Source organism: Vombatus ursinus, unplaced genomic scaffold (assembly GCF_900497805.2).
Source record: "Vombatus ursinus unplaced genomic scaffold, bare-nosed wombat genome assembly UNPS02014818.1, whole genome shotgun sequence".
NCBI lineage: Eukaryota > Metazoa > Chordata > Mammalia > Diprotodontia > Vombatidae > Vombatus > Vombatus ursinus.
In genome coordinates, this window is record NW_020954596.1 from 8,851,846 (window position 1) to 8,859,007 (window position 7,162).

Sequence of the window (7,162 nt, forward strand, 5' to 3'; positions counted from 1 at the left end):
TTAGGCACTTAATAAAAGTAAAATTGAAACTGAATAGAATTCAAGCTGAGATGGGCGGGTCCTTCACCCAATAGGAGCGAGCGACCTTGGGGGCCAATCTCAGAGCGCGTTTAGCGCGTGGGGAGAGGAAGGGGAGAAAGAGAAGGCGGCCTCACAACGGTCAGCGTCCAATGGGCACGGACGGGGGGCGGGCTCTCGGGCCCGAGTGGGAGGAGACCAGGAGCCGTAGCCCTAAGTGCTGCTGGGCTGGCGGCGGTGGCGGACGCGGTGTTGTCGGTTCCGTGTCTCGGTGACTGGACGTCCCCGCGTTAGCGCGGCGGGCCGTGTGAGGGGAGGTGAGCTGAGCTCAGCCGAGCGGAAGGGCGGTGGGGAGGGGAAGAAAAGGCGGGCAAGGATCGCCGCCCGGCCGGGTCGAGGACGCGCAGGTCTGAGGGGGCCGCGGCAGGCGCCGGGCCTGGCCTCGGGCTGGATCGCCCAGGTGCTGGGCCCCACGGCCCGGCTTCCTCTCGGAGGCGCTCCTGCCCCACCCCCCTCCGCGCCCGGGGCCGGGTCTCGGAACTGGCATGTGCGGACCCTGGAGACCACGTAGGCCACCCCCTTGGGAGCTGGGAACCGAGCCGCAGAGAGGACCGGGCCGGGCCTCCTGCCCCGGGCCTTGGCGAGCCCGGCGCGGTGCTTGACTCGGTCCTTCGGGGACCCCCCTCCTCCGTTCCTACCCCCCTCCACTTCCTCCCCAACCGCCGCCCGGCGCGGCGCTCCGGCCCCAAAGGGCTTCTCTGGCCTGCCCATGCAGACGAGGATGAGAGTGCGTGAGGTCCGCCGAGCCAGGCCGGGCCGAGCGAGGGGGGGAGGGGAGCTTCACAATCTTGCGGGGGGAGGGGGGACCTGGGAAAGACACCCCCCCCCCCCCAGGGACTTTGCTGAAGTGTCCCGAGGCAGCCAAGCCTTTTTCTCACGGAGAGCTTTGTGAGTTAAATCAAGTACGGAACGTCGGCAAATTCGCCCCATTTTACAGAGCAGGAAACTGAGAGCCAGAGAGATGAAGCACTTTTCAGGGTTAAAGCTGGCGCTCTGTCCGCCCAGGTCCTGGTCTGTCTCTTCCCTTTAGGGCAGTGAAGGGGTATGGCCACGGCATCTGGTGTCACACCCGGGACTAGAAGATCTTTCTTTTTTTCCTCTTTTTTGGCTAGGCAATGGGGTTAAGTGACTTGACCAAGGTCACACAGCTAGTAAGTGTTAGGTATCTGAGGCCGTATTTGAACTCGAGTCCTCCTGAATCCGGGGCCAGTGCTCTATACACTGCGCCACCTAGCTGCCCCTTAGAAGATCTCTTTCTCTCCGTAGTATCCTATTTGTTTGTCCTACCCTTGCCCTCTTTCTACTGTGCCACACTTCCTCGCAAGAGACAGAACCCCCCGATGGAACCCAGGACCCCTGACTCACCGTGCTTAGTCCTTCCCCTCTATCCATGTCTAGGCACATAGCTGTGTGGATATTTGAGAGTGTTTTGAGACATATTTCCAAAAATGTTTACCTTATTTGGGCTGAGAAGACTCTTGAAAAGAAATGAGTGAATCTATATCTAGATAGACATATCTACATAATTATTTAGCTATATGTATCTATAGATATATCCATAGTGAACATATTGATAAGTAAGATATGTAGATATCTATATGTAGATACTGAATGTATATGTAATCTGTCTTTGTTAAATATAAATAGATCTATATTGAACGTAGGTATATCTGTCTTGACTAAATCTGTATTGAATTTATGGCCTGTGGGTTTTTTGGACATCCACCTGAGTAAATTTATGTAAATATCAAGATGTTTATCTCTTGCTTGTTTTAGAAGAGATGCAGGCCTCCTGTGAATTGCTAGGTTGTGTGTCTTTCTTGGATTGAGTTTATCCAGAGATGGGGTGTCACTGATCTCTGGAGTTGCTGTCTCCGGGGTTGACCCCTACCCCCCACAAGAAGTGACCTAAAATGTGAATTTGAATGAGAAGGGGTTGGGGGAGTGGAGAGGAGACACTGAAGAAAAATGTGATTGCTGTGCTAGTACTTTAACCAGGACGGCAGCCTTTTTGTTTTTCAAAAGCTATTGACCCAGCAAAAAATACTTTTTTGGAAGGGAAAAGTGATTTAATTTAGGACAGGTTCTTAATCTTTTTTGTCATGGTCCCCTTTGGCAATCAAGTGAAATCAGTTGGACTCTTTCTCATAATGTTTTTTAAATAATTGAAGGAAATGCTAAATTTCAGTTAATTAAAGTAGACATAGAATTTTTCCCATCCAAGGCTATGCACTTCCGGAAATCTGTCCATGAACTCTTCGGTGGGAAGGGGTGTGTGTGTGTTAAGGTAGTTTTTTTTTAAGTCAGAAGGTAGGTAGAGGACAGAAAAATGAATAGAGAGAGGAAAACCTTGTCACCTGGTGGTGCTTCATTAGCTAAATTATCTTACGTGTTCATAAACCCCAAGTTAAAGTTGTAGTTGGTCAGTAGTGTCAGACTTGTTGGCCAAGATATTGCAGTGATTTGCCATCTCCTTCTTTGGTGGATTCAGGCAGCCAGGTTAAGTGACTTGCCCAGGGTTACATTGCTAGTAAGTGTCTTGAGGCTGATTTTAAACTTAGTTCTTTGTGACTCCAGGCCCAGGCTCTAAGCACTGAGCCACCAAAGCTGCATCTTAAGTTAAAGATAGAAGAAAGGAGAGAAATTTATCAGGTTCTTTTTTTGGTGGGGAGAGGGGTGTGTTAAATATTTGTTTTAATATTTTAAATATTAAAACTGTGCTTTTAAATATTTGTTTTTCATTCATTTAACTCAGGTTCTTAAATTGGGATCTAGGGATAGATTTCAGAGGATCTGTTGACCTTGAAGGGGAATAAAATTACATCTTTATTTCAATATAATTGGTATCCTTTGAAATACTAAGTATTTTATTGTGTGTGTTTAAAAAAATTATTCTGAAAAGGGATTCGTTGACTTCCGAAGACTGATAAAAGGGGTCCGTGACTCAAAAAAGAATAAGAGACCTTATCTAATGAGTATTTTCATTTACAGGTAAGGAAATTGTAGGATCAAAAGTTTGAGATGATGAGTGGGCATAGGGAAGGTGAGGAGGTCTGACATTGGATAGGACCTGGAATTCCAGTCAGGCAGAGAAATGTGAACTTTAGTGGGAAAGCCATTGCATTTTTTATTTTTAGATAGTGGGCTAATAAGATGATGAAATTGGACTTAGAACAATCTGGTAGGCACGAATAAGATAAAACTTGGAGGTGGGGCAGCTAGGTGGCACAGCAGATAGAGACTCATCTTCCTGAGTACAAATCTGGCCTCAGACATTTTACTAGCAGTGTGACCCTGGACAAGTCACTTAACTCTTTTTGCCTCAGTTTCCTCATCTGTAAAATGAGCTGGAGAAGGAAATGGCAGACCACTCCAATTTCTTTGTCAAGAAAACCCCAGATGGGGTCATGGAGAGTTGGACACGACTGAAACGATTGAACAACAAACAACAAAAAGATGGGGAGTGATAACTGAAGTGTGTTACTAACAGCAGAGTGGGCTGGGTATGCCTGCACCATATATGTGTACGCATAAGAGTTGAATGGATGGATATAGGGTGTCAAGTTAGTAACAGGAACTATGTGTCAGGCATTGTGCTAAGCTCAGGGAATACGAATTTACAAGCAGAAAGACAGTATCTGCCTTCAGGGAGCTTGTATTCTAACTGAGGAAGACAACACAGAAGAGAAAGCTGAAAAGACGTGAAGGGAGATGTAGTGACCAGCGTGGAGGCATTGTGGAGAGAGCCATGGAGAGAGAAGCAGCAGCAGTATGGCTTGGAGAGGAATGAAGACATGACAGGACAGGCTCCTTAACATGGAAGTTCTGGAGGAACCAGCCAATCAGAGGGAGAGTCGGAGATTCCAGGAGTGAAGTGAGTTTTTAGAGTGAAGAGTTTTCTGGGCCTATATAGAGTGCACAGAAATGAAACCTGGAGAGGGACGAAGACCATTTTGTGGAGCATAAAGTATTATGAAATTATATAGCTGGAAAAAGAACCTTAGGGATATTTTCTTTTGTATCCCAATGCCTAGCATATGGCTTGATTCATAATAGGGCCTTGAGAAATGGTTGTGAATTGATTTAGTACAGCCTTCTTATTTTACAGAACTACTGAACTGAATTCCAGATTGCTTAAGTGCTTTACCCCAAAATATGTAGTATTTCTGATTGTGTTCTTTCTACCTTAGTCTTCCTCGTATCAAACATAACTGCAGCTTCGTGCCTGGGTGACTGAAAACATGGTAGTGCCACTAGGGGAAGTGGAGAGAGATGGGAGTACAGGGCAGACTTGAAGCAGAGTGTGAATTTGTTCTTTTACGTGTTGAATTGGAGGTTATCGTGAGACATTCAGGGGATGGTGTCTTGTTGGTAGTTGGAGATGAAGGACTGAATGTCCTAACAACAACAAAAAAGGCTAGGCCTGGAAATAGAGTCATTCATTGAAACTTTGAGAGAAAATCAGTTCACCCAAATAAAGAGGCATAGTAAGAACAAAGGACTAAGGTAAGAAGAAAGCCTTGGGAATAACTCAAGGAATAGGAAAGTCAGTAGAGGAAACAAGGGGAGCAGTCAATTAACTGAAAATTAAAAGGCAATGTGATAGATAAACCACTGCTTCCCAAAGTGTCGTCGCCTGGGGGTCCTTGAGACCCTTTTAGGAAGTTTACAATGTCAAGACGTTTTACTTTCTAATATGGTAAATATTGATAGATATTTCACCACATTTTTACAAAAATGCTCTTTAGAAAGTCCTCAGTAACTTTTAAGAATGTAAAGGGATCCTGTAATCCAAAAGTTTTAAAACAGCTGATATGTACAATAGAAGTTCCTGCTGATTTGGGAAAGAATAGTGCCTGACTTGGGTAATGACAAACACCCATTGAGAGCCACCTTCCAGCAATGCAGTAGTGCTGATTTGCCCTAGTTTTCGAAGAGGAAACTCTAGAGAATTAAAAAGGTTTTTACTGAATGTGGGTGAAATGAAGAGAGGGAATGGTATTTCAGATTAATTCCATTTTTATTTGAATGTGTGATCTTTCAGACTTTTATAATTTTTTGATTATGGGTATCACAACTCTTAATTCTGGCACATTATAGAGGAGGGATCTGAGAGGCTTCTTGGAGTAGTTTAAAATGGAGATCTGTGTTTACTGACATTTGGGTCATCCTAGACCTGGAGTCTGGAAGACCTGAGTTCAAATCTTGCTCCAGGAACTTAACTAACTATGACCTTGGCCAAGTCACTTTGCCTCAAGAGGTTGTTGTGGGTATCATATGGCAAGGTATTTATACAGTGCCTGGCACATAGATGCTATGTAAATGTTTATTCCCTTCCCTACTGGTAGATGTATGGGTAAAATTTCTGATTTATTAAGCAGGAAGCTTTGTCTTGGACAAGCACTTACTCTCTTTTTTCTTTTTAAATCATGGTTTGTTTTTTTCCTCAATTACGTGTAAAAACAATTTTTAACATTCATTTTTAATTCCTTCTATCCCTTCACCCAACCATGAGAAAACAAGCGCTTTGAAACAGATTATACATGTGCAGGCATACAAAACATATTTCTCTATTAACCATGTTGTAAAAGAGAACACAGACCAAAAGAAAAAAAAACAATAAAAATTGTTTTTAAAAGTATTTCAGTCTGCATTTAGACTCCATCAATTCTTTCTCTGGAGGTGAATAGCATTTTTCATCATAAGCCCTTTGGAATTGTCTTGTATGGTTGTATTGCTGAAAATAGCTAAGTCATTCATAGTTGATCATCATATGGTATTGCTGTTACTATGTACAATGATCTCCTGGCTCTGCTCACTTCACTTTTACATTCATATGTATTCCCAGGTTTTTCTGAAAAGCATCCTGCCTAGTCATTACTTACAGCACAATAGTACAACTGGTTCAGTCATTCCCCAGTTGATGCACATTCCTTTAATTTCCAATTCTTTGCCACCACAAAAAGTGCTATAAATTTTTTATGCATATAGGACCTTTTCCTTTGTCTTTGATCTCTTAGGGATGTAGTCCTAGTAGTGGTATTGTTGGTTCAAAGGGTAGGGCAGATTGGAGTAGGCAGTAGTCAAAAGCAACACTTTTGAGGAGGGATGGAGGGAGGGGGGAAGAGAGAGAGAGAGAGAGAGAAGGATATACGGGGGGGAAATAGGATGGAGGGAAATACATGACTGTGAATATGAATTGGATGAACTCATCCATAAAATGGAGGAGGATAGAGGGTAGATTAAAAACCATAATTTTACGCTATATTGTTTACCAGAAGCAGACTTGAAGCAAAGAGATACACACAGTAAAAGTAAGGGGCTGGAGCAGAATCTATTATACTCCAGCTGAAGTTAAAAAACAAAACAAAACAGTGATAGCCATTATGATCCCAAACAAAACAAAAGCAAAAATGAATCTAATTAAAAGAGAGAAGTAGGGAAACTACCTTTTGCTAAAAAGTACCACAGACAATGAAGTAGTATCAATACTAAACATATGCACCAAATGGTATAGCATCCAAATTTTTTTTTTTAAGCATCCAAATTCTTAAAAGTTAAATGAGTTACAGGAGGAGGTAGACAAGAAAACTATGTTAGTGGGGGACCTCAACATTCCCCTTTCAGAACTAGATTATTCTATTCAGTTTTCTCTTTTTTGGGGGGGGGGCTAGGCAGTGGGGTTAAGTGACTTGCCCAGGGTCACACAGCTAGTAAATGTAATGTGTCTGAGGTCGGATTTGAACTCAGGTCCTACTGAATCCAGGGCCAGTGCTCTATCCACTGCGCCACCTAGCTGCCCCCCGGGAACTAGATTATTCTAACAAAAAACAAACAAACAAGAAAATTGAATGGGAATTGAAAGGAATATACCTTTTTCTCAGCGGTATGAGGCAGTGACACAAAAATTGACAATGTATTGGGGCATACACACCTCACAACCAAATGCAGAAAAGCAGAAATATTAAATGCATCCTTTTCAGATCATAATGCAATAAAAATTACATTCAATAACAGGCCATGGAAACATGGATTAAAAATTAATTGCAAACTAAATAATCTAATCCTGAAGAATGAATAGGTC

At 43.3% G+C, this 7,162-nt stretch overlaps 1 protein-coding gene across 1 annotated transcript in view; it reads left to right on the plus strand.

Annotated features, from left to right (window-relative positions):
* Positions 1-251: 251 nt before the first annotated feature.
* Positions 252-7,162, plus strand: part of RNF4 (ring finger protein 4) — a 63,003-nt gene continuing 56,092 nt past the window's right edge. Inside the window, exon 1 of the mRNA XM_027836331.1 lies at positions 252-335. The gene's annotated coding sequence lies outside the window, so the exon portion shown is untranslated. The remainder of the gene's footprint in view (positions 336-7,162) is intronic.